The sequence below is a fragment of the Sciurus carolinensis genome, chromosome 3 (assembly GCF_902686445.1).
Source record: "Sciurus carolinensis chromosome 3, mSciCar1.2, whole genome shotgun sequence".
NCBI lineage: Eukaryota > Metazoa > Chordata > Mammalia > Rodentia > Sciuridae > Sciurus > Sciurus carolinensis.
The window spans coordinates 81899759-81914845 of record NC_062215.1 but is presented as its reverse complement, the minus strand read 5'-3'; the positions used below and the strand labels follow the sequence as shown (position 1 = coordinate 81914845).

Genomic DNA, 15087 nt, shown 5'->3' with positions numbered 1-15087 from the left:
AGGGACGATCAATAATTAATATTGTTCTTTGGTTCCCAAATTCCTGTAATATGGCTGACTTAGCAAAGGATATCAATGGCTGTGGACTTATGAGTACTTCTTTGAAGATAGTGAGAGGAGACTATTTCTAACACTCAATACTATAGGAGATCTTGGCCTTTTGAGGTTTTCTGCACTGACATGCTGGGAGCTGTGTAGGGTGTGAAGATTAAGGAGGGGCAAAAAGGTAAGTCTAGCTACAGACATGGACCTCAGACCAGGCCTTTCCCTGTCCTGACACCATACACCTTGGGATGCTCACACAATCTCATTAGGACAAGGCTGCTTCAATTCTAGGTGCAATTAGTCCACGAGACAAGAACCTAGTTTTATTTTCTAAATTCAAGTTTCAGAAAATCAATTCTATGGCTTAATAACTTTCTTTTATTTTCAAACTCACAGAGAATAAGTTCAAAGTATTGATAAGGAAGTTATCTTTAATATTGTATAACATGATTTAAAAATAACTACTTGTTGAAATAATTAATATCTAGAATTTTTTATTTCTTCAGTTTGATCATCAAAGAAAGTAGAAATATAACACTATGATTCTAAATGTATGCCTCTATTATGAAAATATCCTCATTTTAATTTTAGTAGAATAATGTTAATAAATCTAATTCAAAAGTCTACACGTAGTAAGCACATTATACCTTTAAGGGAATATGTGTTTAAGCTTTAGCACTGGTAGAATCAGCATATATGAAGACAAAAAAAATGAATTAAAATGTATATCTAAATATTAAGAAAATGTAAGGTGAACTTTTTAAAATTTTTAAAATAGTTATTTAATTGAGTCATTCGATTTTATAATATGCAAGTAATGCATAATGTCTCAGGTCAGCACAAGTCCAATAAGCTTTCAACTATGAAAAACTGCAATAGCGGATAATATATAAGAAGAAATCTAAAATTGACTTAGCCAAGTACAATGAAAAAAATAAAAGTTCGAGGTGATGGATATGCTAAGTATCCTGATGTAATCATTATACAATTAAACAAGTATTGAAGCATCACATGTATTCCACAAGTATGTGAAATTATTATGTGCCAATTTAAAGATAAAACAAAGTAGGAAAAAAGATTTAAAGCAAAAGTTTTAAAAACTATATTTCTTTGAACAGAGCCAAGTTCACTGTCTGTAGACCTGGAAGAAGGTAAGAAACAATCAAACAAAATCCCCACTAATAAGCTGGAGTATAGTTTAATAAGACTGCCAGGGACTTGGGAGTCTGGGGGTGAACGGACTCACCACCAGAACTGGAGACAAGCTACCTAGTATCTCTGGTTCAGGGTCTGCCCAAACCCACATCCTCACAAAGTAATAACTGGGATACTTTTCTAAGAGTGTCTAATAGAGCTGGAGAGAACAAATGGCCAAAAAAAGAAAAGAAAAGAAAAAATTAGAAAGATGAAGGAAAGGAGAGGGAGGAGGGAGAAATGTGAAGAGAGAGAAATTGAGATTTACTCAAATGAAAACTGCAAATCAAAGTATCTAAACCCATGGGAAAAGCCAGACAGCAACATCAGCAATTGGGTAAGAGATCTACCAAATTTGAAATTAATTGCTAGAAGAGCTGATGCTATTGAAAAAAAAGTTGAAAATGTTAAAGTGTTAAATGAAGATATTTACTCAAAACACTAGTAAATTTTTTTTGAGAAATAATAAAGTGAAATGAAACAAGATCAGATAGACATAAAACAACAAGTTAGAAACATCAGAAAAAATAAAACCAATGAAATAAAAATGAAACAAAAGACATAAATCTCTAAGTTTGGCAGTATTAAAGAACTACTGTGCAAATGTGATTTCTCATCCAGAACACAGCATGGAGAGACCAAGAAATTGAAAAGAGAAATATAAATTAAGAGACAAGGATTGATTGAGAGATTCCAATATTTTATGGGATTTTGAAATGAAGGAAATGGAAGAAAAGTATTATCTGAACCAGTAATTATTAAGAGTTTTCCAGAATTGGAAAAAAATGAACTCCACAAATAAGCAGCATATATAAAAATAAAAGTGCATCATAGTGAAACTATTACACATCATAACTAAAGACAAAGTCTTAATTCTTTCTAAGAACAGTAGATTATCTACAAGCAATAACTTCAAGGCCAATGGTAAATTTTTATTGGCAGCATCGAAGCCTAAAGACACTGAATGGATACCTTACAAGGGCTAAGGTAACCATGTACTTAGCCCTATTATCAGATAAGAATAAATGCAAAATATAACAGTTATTCATTTATTTATTTTTGGAATTCTGGGAATCAAACCCAGGGTCTTATACCTGCTAGACAAGCATAGATAGCTATATCACTAGTCCAAAATATAAACATTTTTAATGCAAACGACTAAAAGTATCATGATCTATTAAACTTTAACATGAAGAAAAGTGATCTCAGAAAGAAGGAATGGATACAACAAACACTGAACATAGAAACTGAAAAAAGTTTAATTGTTGAACTCATTTATTTACTTATTTATTTATTTAGTAAAAGGAAAAAGAAGTTTTATTGCTTTGCTAGCAAAGGAGAAACATAGGGGAATTCTGTCCCAGAAGCTAGAATTCTGCCCATCAGCAGGAACAGGGGGTTTTAAAGGAGGTAATTCAAAGGTTAATTCCACCTGTTCTCTGTAGACATTGTCATTGGGAGATAGTCATTTCTGAGATCTTCTGGTACCATCCTCAAAGTCTGGATTACTTCATTCTATGGTGGGTGTGTGCTCAAGGACAGATAAATCTGCCTAAAATTGAGAAGAAAGGTAATCCTGTTTCCTCTGAGATTTGAGAGAGGGAGAGATTAGGCAGGGAGAGAGGAAGAGAAAGAAACATGTCATTTTAAAAATAAGTTGCAACGGCAGACCAAGAAGAGCTATATTCAAAGCATGAAGTAGACCACTGTACATTTCCCCACTGTCAATTTCTACATTCCATTTCTATGGAAAAATGGGGGCCACATCTTCTTCCTGCTAAAGAGGGCAAAATTGGGTGAAGTAACTCAAAGTCCTTGTCCTCTATCAGATGGGGTGTGAACAGTTAACGGTGTTCAGCATCAGAGCAATCCAGAGGACTACAGTGGCAGATAGCAGGTGACTGGACAAGGCATACACAGGGCAGGGATCATGTAAGTCAACAATAAACAAGACAGCAAAGAATTACTTTTTTGTAAATAATTATCACAAAAGTAGTTCATATTTCAACCCATCTCTAAAAACCAAGAAGAAGGCAATTCATAATCATATTTGTGAAAATCAGATTAAGTTTATCTATAATAGGAGGTTAGGAAAATTTGTAGGTATATGAGATCAGGTTCAAATTAACTCAGGACAAACTTGTGACTCTAGAGTCCTTTGTGATCATTATTATTAGGCACTCCCACACAAGAACCCATTGTTTATAGCCTCCAGCTTTACTTACTTTTGGTAGGGCTGACACAGTGTACATCTTAAGTTACATTAAAAAAAATCATTGTTTTTCCTTTTAAATGTTCATGTAGGACTTTGGTTAGGATATACTCTCCTCCCAAGTGTTTAAGGTTAGGTAGGTCAAATAGACCTTGTTTCTATCTATTCTTAAGAGTCAGATGATTCCTCAGAGATCATGCTTGGGAATGTGTATGAGGCCTCTTGGCTCTTTAGCTTTTCTGTACTAGTGGTGCCATCTGCCAGGATGGGTCAGGGTCTAGCTGAACATACATGACTTCTCTCAGAAGCATCAGGGACATTTCCCTTTCCAATGACCTTCCTCTTTGCAGAATGTGCACTGGTTGACTCCCTGTTCTCTAGGGTCCTCTCTAATTGTTGAACTCATGACCTTTAAAAGTCATAAATAATTATGTGTAGTTGTTTTTCTTAAGTGACAAAATAAGAATTCCACAGAACAATAGCAAGATGCAGGGATGGGAAAAACTTTTCTAGGAGTCTACTTCTAGGATCTACGGTACTGTCAGTAGAACAGAGAATAATTGACTAACATGAACAAATTTATTACATTTGTATCTTACAAATATATGTAATCACAGAAGCCAAAGAAATGCAATGAATAGCCTGTAAATCAGGAGAAGTAAATTGAGGGGATGAATAAAAATGCCTCAATAAAACAGGAAGGACAGTAAAAACAGATCCAGCAAAGAATGAATGGCAAACAGAGAATACAAAATAAATGAATGGAGAAAACTGTTTCTATCAGTAAACATAATAAATGTAATCCTATTATAGGATTAGGTAAAAATAATATAAAACAATTTAATGTTTCATTTCTTTCTATATACACTTCTAATTGAGAACCATAGCTAAATGTTTATAAATGATGAAAAATATTTTAGATAATAAGTGCTAATTACAACAAAACCTGGGATAACATTAATATCACAAAGAATAAGAATCATGGCAAATAGCACTAATCAGACAGTCCCTCTATAGCAATTAGACAATAATTTATCAAGATGATATATGAAAATTTATCATGACACATGCAATCCCGAACAATGTTCAGTAAGAGTTTTTCAAGGACTAATTAAAATTCCAGTCAGATATTAGGGGCTTTAATATACTTTTACTATAAATGTATAGATCAAGCAACAACATTTAGAATAAACCAGTGTTGAACAAAAACAAACATGACCTTTGAGGGAAGTCTATATATAAGAAATAAAAGTGTACTATTTTGTTTCATGTACATATAAGATTTCACTGAAATAATATTTACTGAATGCAAAGCTATTCTTGCAAGTGTTTAATCACCTTCCCCTTTATAAACTTACTTTGTTTCTGTTTTTATAGTTTTCTGGAACTTAGGATGAGGATCAATTTTAATACTGGGCAATAGTCAGGGTTAAATTTTTAAAAAGCACAAAGGAAAAAGTTCAGGATAATGACAGCATCTCTCAGGAAAAATATGGATGCTGTTATGCCCCAGGTTTCCTCTCATATTCAAAATCAAACTCATTTTACTGATATTCAGTTCAAAGTCCCTGAAGATGGTCCTGATGTTCTTTGTGTTCATCATATTTGGAATATTGCTCAAATCTTTTTCCAAATTCTATATTGTTTTAAAAACACCATATAAAAATATGAGGTATAAATATGCTCTTTGCTGCTGAAGTAAACTCTACATAACTTAGATATTAAAAGTCAGAGGTGCTATATAAACAAACATTTAACCAACAGATATTTTGTGATATGCCTATATTGGTATTTATAAATACATAACTACATAATATTGTATATAATCTATTCAAAATATGTATTTTAATATCAAGTGCAGTTAATATTTTTCAGTTTGTGTACACACATTTTATTGAAAAATCATTAGATTTTGTAGCATATCCACATTTTCTGCATGTAATGTTCATTCAGAATTTATTCCTATGTGGTTCTAATTTAGAGAAATGGTTTTCACATCAAGCAAATGACTATTCCTATAAAGCCTCTTTAAAATCACTTTTTGTTGACTGTTGAAAACAATACAAATATTTTTAAAAATTCCTTGTAAAACTGATTTATATGCCTAGAAACATTATTTCTTTTAGCCTTTTCTTCATAGTTTAAAATATGTATATATCCAAAACATTAATGTGGTTTCATATTTAAATATGGCACAATAAGCATACACATGTTCTTCTGCTTCCACCCTTATATCCCATGAGAAGGACAGCAGAGGAATCAAATAAGCAAGGGCACAAGAATTGTGGAGAAGAGGAAGGAGTGCCAATAAAATGTCCAAGTTTTGTAAGATGAAAATTTTGAGTGGATAAGTAGCAGTGAATTTGTATTTTAGCTTTTCTACTCAGTTAAGTGCCAATGACAAGATGAATACCTAGTTATGTAGATTATTAAGTAACCTGTTATTGATGAGTAATGTGAAACTGATAAATAAGCTGTAATTGAAGTGTAATAGGCAATTGATGAGATTCATTTTCACCAGGGAACAGGAATGTTTTGCAAGGATGAGGCATAAATCAACACTAGTGATTGTGGCTTCCCCACCTCCTCTCTCACAATGACTTGGATCCTTTGGGGGAATGACTGGAAAATTTAGAATCTTCCTTTGGGAATTCTGAGACATCTGCTAGTTGCTGTTCTGTCTTCTCCCAGTCCAATTCTTTTTTTAAAACTAAAAACATTTGATACTCAGTGAACACCTGATGGGATTAATTGAGTCGTAACTGAAGGCAGGTGGGGTGTGGCTGGAGGAAGTGGGGTATTGGGGGCATGGCTTTGGGGTATATATTTTGTATTTGGCAGTGGAGTCTTTCTCTGCTCTCTGATCATCAGGTGAGCCACTTCCTTCTGCCACATTGCTCCTCCAAGATGTTCTGCCCCACCTCAAGCCCCAAGGAATGAGCATGCTGTCTATGAATTGAGACTTCTGAAACCCCAAATAAACTTTTCTTCCCCTAAAATTATTCTGGTCAGATTTTTAAGTCTCAGTGATAAAAAAGCTGACTAAAACAGTTTATTTCAAAAAAATTTGATGACTTGATACACTACTAATAAAATTAACAATTTTCTAAAAAGTACTTCCTCTAGTTCTTCTTTGGAGAAAGCTCCTTTTTAAATATTTGGTGTAAATTTACCCCCTTATATAAACATAAGTATAAGGTTTATTGTATGTGTGTCCTTAGGACAACTTTTAAGCTTGTTCTTTTTAAGCTTCCTTACATGAGGTTAACTACGGGACATATCACATAGGTTGTTATGAGGCTTACGAAGATCCTCTGTGTATATGTATTTCACACACACACACATACACACACACACACACACACACACACACACACAACTTTAGGCCTGGTGTCTAGAATGTCTCAATTTTATTATTGCATAGATTATAGGAATGTGGTGATTGTATAATTTCTTATCTGATACCTGATTTAATATAAAATTTTGTTCTTTGCCTCTATTTAACTAAATTTATAAGATGTACAATTTTCCAGGAGCTCTGGTCTCAGACTAGGGTAGCACTGTTGATCCCTTTTATTCTGGGGCTTCTGCCACTTGAACTGTGTAGCTACTGTTTCTTCCATCTCCCAGCCCACTTTCTGGTCATTGTGGACTATCCAGCTTCTGATCATGTAAACCAATCTAAGAAGTCCCCTTTTTATAATCATACATCCTGTTGATTCTGTTTCTCTAGAGAACCCTGACTAATATAGAAGTTGGTACCAGGAGTGACACTGGAGAAACAATTGTAAATTAATTTTCTTAGTTGGTTTTGTGGGTTTTGGGGTTGGTCCAAATTGGTTAGACCTAAAGTTACTAAAGTCTCTCCTACTGGTACTATGGAGAACACTAATTATCCATGGTGTGAACTATTTAAAGAGATTCATAAAGTAAATGCCTTTGATGCTCCCAATACACCACTTAAAAAAGCAAGGTATTTAGTGCTTCTTTGCATGATAACTTTGAACAGTTATGGAAAACTAAGAAATATGATGATGTTGATTGGTTGCTTCTGGCTTCACTGGACACAGTAACAAAGGAGAATGATTAGCTTGAAATTCAGTTTCTCAGCTGCAGATGTGCATAACTGATCTAAAAGCTGCTAAGTGTGTTCTGAAGGAGACTCTTCTCTTGTGGTCACAGGGCTGAGGTTGCTGAAAACCAAACACAAATGCTCATCCTGCAATTGGCTGAATTAAGATGAAAGTTTAACTCTCAGCTTCAGAAGATGTCTGCATTTAAAGCGAGAACATTGCTAGGAAAAGAATGGGATCCTGCATGTGGGGATGGCCATGCATGGGAGGAGCCTGAAGGGCCTGGGGATGTTGAACTCCCATATTCTGATGAGTTTATTTTGTCAGAAGTAGTTGAGTCCCCACCTGTAGCCCAGCATCCCCACCCCCACCCTCTGTGACATTGGTTTCTCCACCCTCCTTGGAGGAAACTAATCCTGCTTTGCTTATGGAAACAGTAAAAACCTTCTGTAATTCAGTCACTCAGCATGAAAATGTTGATACTACTCAGGACCCACTCTCACTACCCACTTTTGCCTCCAGGCCTATAACTAGATTCAAATCTAAGCAGGTCCCTATAGGTGAGGTACGGAGTGTGACCCACAAAGAGGTATGCTACCCTCCAAAGGAACTTCTTGACTTTTCTAATTTATACAAGCAGAGGTCTGTGAAACATGTGTGGGAATGTATTTTAAGGGTGTGGGATAATGTTGGAAGGAACATAAACTTAAATCAGACTGAATTTATAGATAGTGGCTTGTTAAGCAAAAATTCTAGATTTAAAAGCTTGTAGTATTAAAAAATACACTAATAGTTTGTTTGACTGATTGACTGAAGTATGGGTCCAAAGATGGCCTATTATAAATGAATTGGAAATGCCTGACATCCCTTGGTTTACTATTGATGAGGGAATTCAGAGGCTCAGAGAAATTGAAATGCTGGAGTAGATCTGTCATGTGTGAACTTCTCTTCCATAATGGGGGATCCAGAAGATGTGTGCTTCACCAAAACTATAAGAAACAAATTTGAGAGGGAAGCCCCAGCAACCTTGAAGATCTCTATCATTGCTGTTCTTTGTATGCCAGACCTCACTGTGGGAGTTGAGTTTAATCAATTAGAAGACTTAAGTGCAATGGGAATGCTTGTATCTCAGGGAGGAAGAGGTCAAGTGGCTACCCTCAGTTTCTAAAGACAGGGTAGTCATAGTTACCACAATGGACAGCAAAGGGCAAGAAATTGACACAATGTTCTGAGTCCTGTAGCTCTCTGGTATTGACTAATTAATTCTGTGTTTCTAAAAGTCACGTAGATGGGAAATCATAAAATTCTGACTTGAATTATATAATCAGAAAAATTCCAGGGCAAATGTACGAAATTCTGCCCTAGATCATAAGAGCAGAGAATCATGTCACCTCAACCACATCCCAGATTTGAATCAGTTTAAAGATCCACAACCCCTTGAATGAAGGAGAGGTCAGGTGCCCTTGAGGAAGGAACCTAGTATAGTACCAGAAATCTTTACTATTAATCTTTTTCCCATCCTTTCTCAAAGGAGTCTAAGGCCTTTTTCCAGGCTAACTGTGCATTGTGGGAAAAGGCAGTGATCAGCCCTTTGGGACTACTAGTTCTGAATTGACATTGATTCCAGGTGACCCGAGATGTCATTGTGGCCCTCCAGTAAAACTAGGGACTTATGGAGGTCAGGTGACAGTGGAGTTGTTGTGGGGTGCAATTTAAGAAGAGACCAATCACCACTGAGAAGTCCAAATCTCAGAGTCTTAATTAGCCTGCTGAATGACTGTTTCACACAATGCCCAAAATGACTATTTGGAGAGCAGCCCCAACCATAGGGTTGCAGGGGTATTTATACCATAGGTCAGTACATCAATCATAAGTGCCTGTTGCTATGACTCAAAACTACAAACTAACATTATGAGATCTAAGATTATAAGCAGAATGGGATGTGGGTCAAAATGACCTTATTTGGATAGAAGTTAAAAAATGGGTACTAACATTTAGACCATCATTGCTGACAGGGTACATTGTCCAAGAAAAATAGGAACCAATAGGAGAACAATTTTACATTATATAAGAAATGCCATTTTTTTGTTGCCAAACATGCTATGCCAGGCAACTGTTGCTGGGTACAGAGGTGGGGTGTTCTCATGGGAGAAGAATTTCCTACATAACATGGAGTCTAAGGATAAAATGGAGTCTGTTTAGTCATTGCCCATATAGTCTAGCCTATAACATTTCCATAGAGTCAAATATATCAACCCAGCACAGTTTTGGCCAAGGTCATACTTACAGTGGGTCCAGTGGGTCCCCAAACTCATCCTGTGGTTATTTCCCCAGTCCCATAATGTACAATCAGGATAGATATACTTAGCAATTGGCAAAACTCCCACATTGGTTTTCTAACCTGTGGAGTAAAGGCTATGACGGTGGGAAAGGCCAAATGGAAGCCTCTGGAGTTGCCTATACCTGGGAAAATAATGAATCAAAAGCATTACCACATTCCAGGAGGGACTGCAAAGATTAATGCCACCATCAAGGCCATGAAGGATACAGGGTTGGTGATTCCCACAACATGCCCATTTAACTCTCCTATTTGGCCTGTACAGAAGACAGATGGGTCTTGGAGAATGACAGTTGATTATCATAAGCTTAATCAGGTGGTGACTCCAATTGAGGCTGCTGTACCAGATGTGGGTTCTTCGCTTGAACAGATTAATATATCTCCAGGTAATTGGTATGTGGCTATTGATTTGGTAAATGCTTTTTTCTCCATCCTGGTGCATAAAGACCACCAATTTGCTTGCAGCTAGCAAGGCCAGCAACATACTTTCACTGTCCTTCCTCAGGGATATGTCAACTCTCAGCACTGTGTCACAGCTTAGTTCACTGAGATCTTGATCATCTTTCTCTTCCACAAGGTTTTACACTGGTTCATTATATGGATGACATTATTTTGATTGACTCAACTGACAGGAGGTAGCAACCACTTTGAACTTGCTAGTGGAGCATTTGCATATCAGAGGATGGGAAATAAATCCCACTAAAATTCAGAAGCCTTCAACTTCAATAAAGTTTCTAGGAGTTGAGTGGTGGGGGTCCTACTGAGATATTTCTTCCAAGGTAATGATAAGTTGTTACATTGGCCCTTCCTACAAATAAGAAAGAAGCACAATGTCTGATCGGTCTGTTTGGATTTTGGAGGCAACATATACCTCACTCAGGTGTGTTACTTTTGCCCATCTACCAAGTGACTAGAAAACCTTCTTGTTCTGAGTGGGTTCCAGAACAGTAGAAAGCTCTGCAACAGGTTCAGGCTGCTACACAGGCTGCTTTGCCAGTTGGGGCATATGACCCAGCAGACCCAATGGTACTCAAAGTGTCAGTGGCAGATAGGGATGCTGTCTGGAGCCCTTGGCAGGATCCCATAGGTAAATCACAGAGGAGGTCATTGGGATTTTGAAGCAAGGCCCTGCCGTGATTCATGGTTCATGGTTCATGACCTGGTTCATGGATGGTTCTGCACTATACACAGGTACCACACGGAAGTAGACAGCTGCAACACTGCTGCCCCTTTCTGGAACAACCCTGAAGGACAGTGGTGAAGGGAAATCTTCACAATAGGCAGAACTTCAGGCAATGCATCTGGTTACGCATTTTTGTCTGGAAGGAAAAATGGCCAGATGTACAAGGTGGACTGACTCATGGGCTGTAGTCAATGGTTTGACTAGCTGGTCAGGGAACTGGAAAGAACATCATTGGAAAATTAGAGACAAGGACATTTTGGGAGGAGGTATGTGGATAGACCTCTCTGAATGAGCAAAGGATTTGAAAATGTTTGTGTTTCATGTAAATGCCCACTAAAATGTGACCCAGCTGAGGAAGATTTTAATAATCAGCTAGATGATCCAATCTGTGGATAGCAGTCAGCCTCTTTCCCCAGTCACCCCTGCCATTGCCCAAAGGGCTCATGAACTAAGAGATCATGGTGGAAGGGATGGTGGTTATGCATGGACTTCCAGTCACCAAGGTTGATTTGGCTACAGCCACTGCTGAGTGCCCAATTTTCCAGCAGTAGAGACCAACACTAAGACCCCAATATGGCATCATTACTCAGGGAGATTGACCAGCAACCTGGTGGCAGGTTGATAATAATGGACAACTTCAATCATGGAAGGGGCAGTGGATTGTCCTTACTGGAACAGACACTTATTCTGGGTATGGATTTGTGTTCCCTGTACATAGTGCTTCAGCCAAAACGACCATCCATGAACTTACAGAATGTCTTATCCATCATCATGGTGTTATGCACAGCATTGCTTCAGACCAAGGAAGTCACTGCACTGCCAAAGAAGTGAGGCAATGGGCTCATGGGATTTACTGGTCTTACCATGTTGCCCACAGTCCTGAAGTAGTTGGTTTGATAGAACAATAGAGTGCACTCTTGAAGATGCAATTACAGCACCAGTTAGGTGGCAATACTTTGCAGGGCTGGGGCAAGGTTTTTCAGAAGGCTATCTATAGTCTGAATCAATGTCCACTCTAAGGTACTGTCTCTCCTATAGCCAGAATTTATGGGTCCAGGAATCAAGGGGTGGAGACAGGAATGGTACCACTCACCATTACCTCTAGTAACCCACAAGGAAAGTTTTTGCTTTCTGTTCCTGAAACCTTTGTTCTGCAGGCCAGAAGTCTTCATTCCAGAAGGAGGAATGCTTCAGCCAGGAGATACAACAAAGATTTCATTAAACTGGAAGTTAAGACTTCCCCCTGGCTGCTTTGGGCTTCTCATGACTCTGAGTCAACAGGCTATGAAGGGAGTTATGGTGCTGGTAGGGGTGATTGACCCAGATTACCAAGGGGACATTGGACTGTTACTCCACAATGGAGGTAAGGAGTGTACTCCCGGAGTGCAGGAGATCCCTTAGGGCATCTCTTGGTATTACCGTGTCCTGTTATTAAGGTCAATGGGAAACTTCAATTACCCAAACCAGGCAAGATGACAAATGTCTCAGACCCTTCAGGAATGAAGTTGTAGATCACACCTCCAGGTAAAGAGCCAAGACCTGCTGAGGTGCTTGCTGAAAGTAGAGGGAATACAGAATGGGTAATAGAAGAAGGTAATCATAAATACCAACAATGGTCACATGACCAGTTACAGAAATGAGGATCATAATTGCCATAGGTATTTCTTCACTATTATCTTAAGAATATGTTTGTGCATACTTACACATGCATTAAGAGGAAATGTTTGTTATTCTGTTGTTATGCATCATGTAATGTATTGATTCACTTAACATCAGTAATGTTTCTGTATTTTCCTTCTATTCTTGGGGAGAGCTAGTATGTTTTCGGTTGTATGAAAAATAGGTATGTTAGGTGGGATTATGGACTGTTCTTGTGTTGATTTGGAGATTAAGTATGATGTAAAGAGTCATGTATGGATATCAAGTTGACAAAGGGTAGACTTGTAATGGTTAATTTGAATTATCAACTTGATTGGATTAAGAGGTCAGTGATTAGGAGGCTTCTGGGTATATAATGAGGGTGTGTCTAGGAATGATTGGAATGTGGGATAGTGAACTGAAGTGGAGCCCCTCACTTAGTGTGGGCAGCACTGCCCAATAGGATGGTGGCTTGGATGAAATAAAATTAGAAGAAAAAGGAAGCAGTTGCAGATGGAAACTGGACTCTTCTTGAATGGGTTCTTCATTGCTGCTTCCATCGTATAAGGGTATCAGACTCTGCTTCTTCATTCTTCCAAAACAGATTCTGCCAGTGATTATCCAGGTAGTTCCAGAAGACTTGGTCTTGGATTAGGGTAGCACTGTTGATCCCTCTTGTTCTGGGACTTCAGCTTCTTGGCTACCCCAACTACTGGTTTCTCCTTTTCTCTACTGAGATGCCCATTGTGGACTATGCAGTCTCTGGTCATGTCAGTCAATCTAATAAATTCTTTTTTTCATAATCATACTTCCTGTTGATTCTGTTCCTCTAGAGAATCCTGACTAATACAATATCACAAAACTTCTTAGTAGTAAAAACTTTTCTCAATAGAAATCAAACTCTTTGCCATGACAGCACATGTCTTATAAATGTGGGAGCAAGTACTTTACTTGGGAAGACACTGCTGATTTTCAGGCATCAAAACTGAGATGGGGAAATGTTCTTGAGTGTATTTTCCTTCAGAAAGGGAAGCTTAGGACATGTTTCTGGAAGAATGGAAAATTGACAAGTCTCTCTCTTTTTCAAGGTAGAACCCTAAAAGAACCATTGAAATATATTTATCATTTATCAGAGGTTCCTATTAATTTGAAAAAAAAAAAGGCTTCAGGATGGACTTTACTATCTTCCAGGAGGCAAATAGGTGTGCTGACTTACTTCATACAATTAATTTTTTAAGATGTCTTATTTATAAGATTAGATAAAATATAAAATGTTCCTGCTATTCCACATGTATGATTAACAAGCTTTTTAAAAACAAATTTAGAAAAAGAATAATTTAAGAAGATGGAAAAAAAGAGCCCAATGAAAAAATGCCAATGAAAGCATTAATTTTCTATTGCTCTGGCAATCAGAAAGTTGAGATATTTCCTTCCCATTAACAGAAAGCTGTCCAGATGCAAAGTCATAAAAACCAACATAACGTGTTAATGAGATTGAGGAGATTGGTGAGATGGCTTCATTCTGAATATTTCATGACCTGTCACCATTTAGAAGGTGTCAGGATTTACCTTCACAGGGCTCAGTCTTCAAAGTTATGACAGAAGCAGACAAATCTCTGACACTTGATGGCATCTTCAGCAAGTGTCTGAGGCACCCTTAATGCCTTAGGGACCTATGAAGATAATATAGTTGGAGCTAGCTGTTAGGTTTATTGGATGATTTTTGTATTTTGTTTTGTTTGCTATCTGGGAAATCATTTCATGCATGTTCAAATGCCCCCTTTCTGTTCTCTCAAAATAATCTTCATACAGACACCCACTTTGGATAATCAAAATTATATCCTGCTAGAAAAATGTGTAATCTGGGTGTGATAATATTTTGTTTTGAAATAAATAATATTTCCATAACAAAGTTTATAAAAGTTTGTGACTATAGATCTGAGAAAGGAGGAAGAGGGGGAGAGCGGGGGGAAAGAGAAGAATACTTATTTCCAATCTCCAATGGAGTATTGCTTTCCATACATTTGGTATGTCCTCTCATATGCTTTTCATATTTATATACAAATATGCACTTTTTACAATAATTAAATTATGCTATACATACTACTTCATAATATGATTTCTATAGTTCACAATATCCACTTCTCCATGCTAATATATTTTATCTTATATTTCACTAAGTTCTATACATAAATTAATCCAAATGTCCTACAGTTACTTTGCCCTTAAGAGAATCTATTCCAAGACATATATTCCACTTAATTTTATTTTCTCTCAACTGCTTTTACCTAGCAAGTCACTGTACTGACTTTTTCCATGAGTCCTGGCCTGATGTACTAGAGAAGGTTGGCCCTTCCCCATCTATGTGATGGCATTTGTTTGCCTTTTGTGGATTCTATAATCT

The 15087-nt window shown here is 37.2% G+C and overlaps 1 pseudogene; it reads left to right on the top strand.

The window, feature by feature from the left end:
• Positions 1–7329: 7329 nt before the first annotated feature.
• Positions 7330–12685, top strand: LOC124979447 (uncharacterized; annotated as a pseudogene).
• Positions 12686–15087: the final 2402 nt, after the last annotated feature.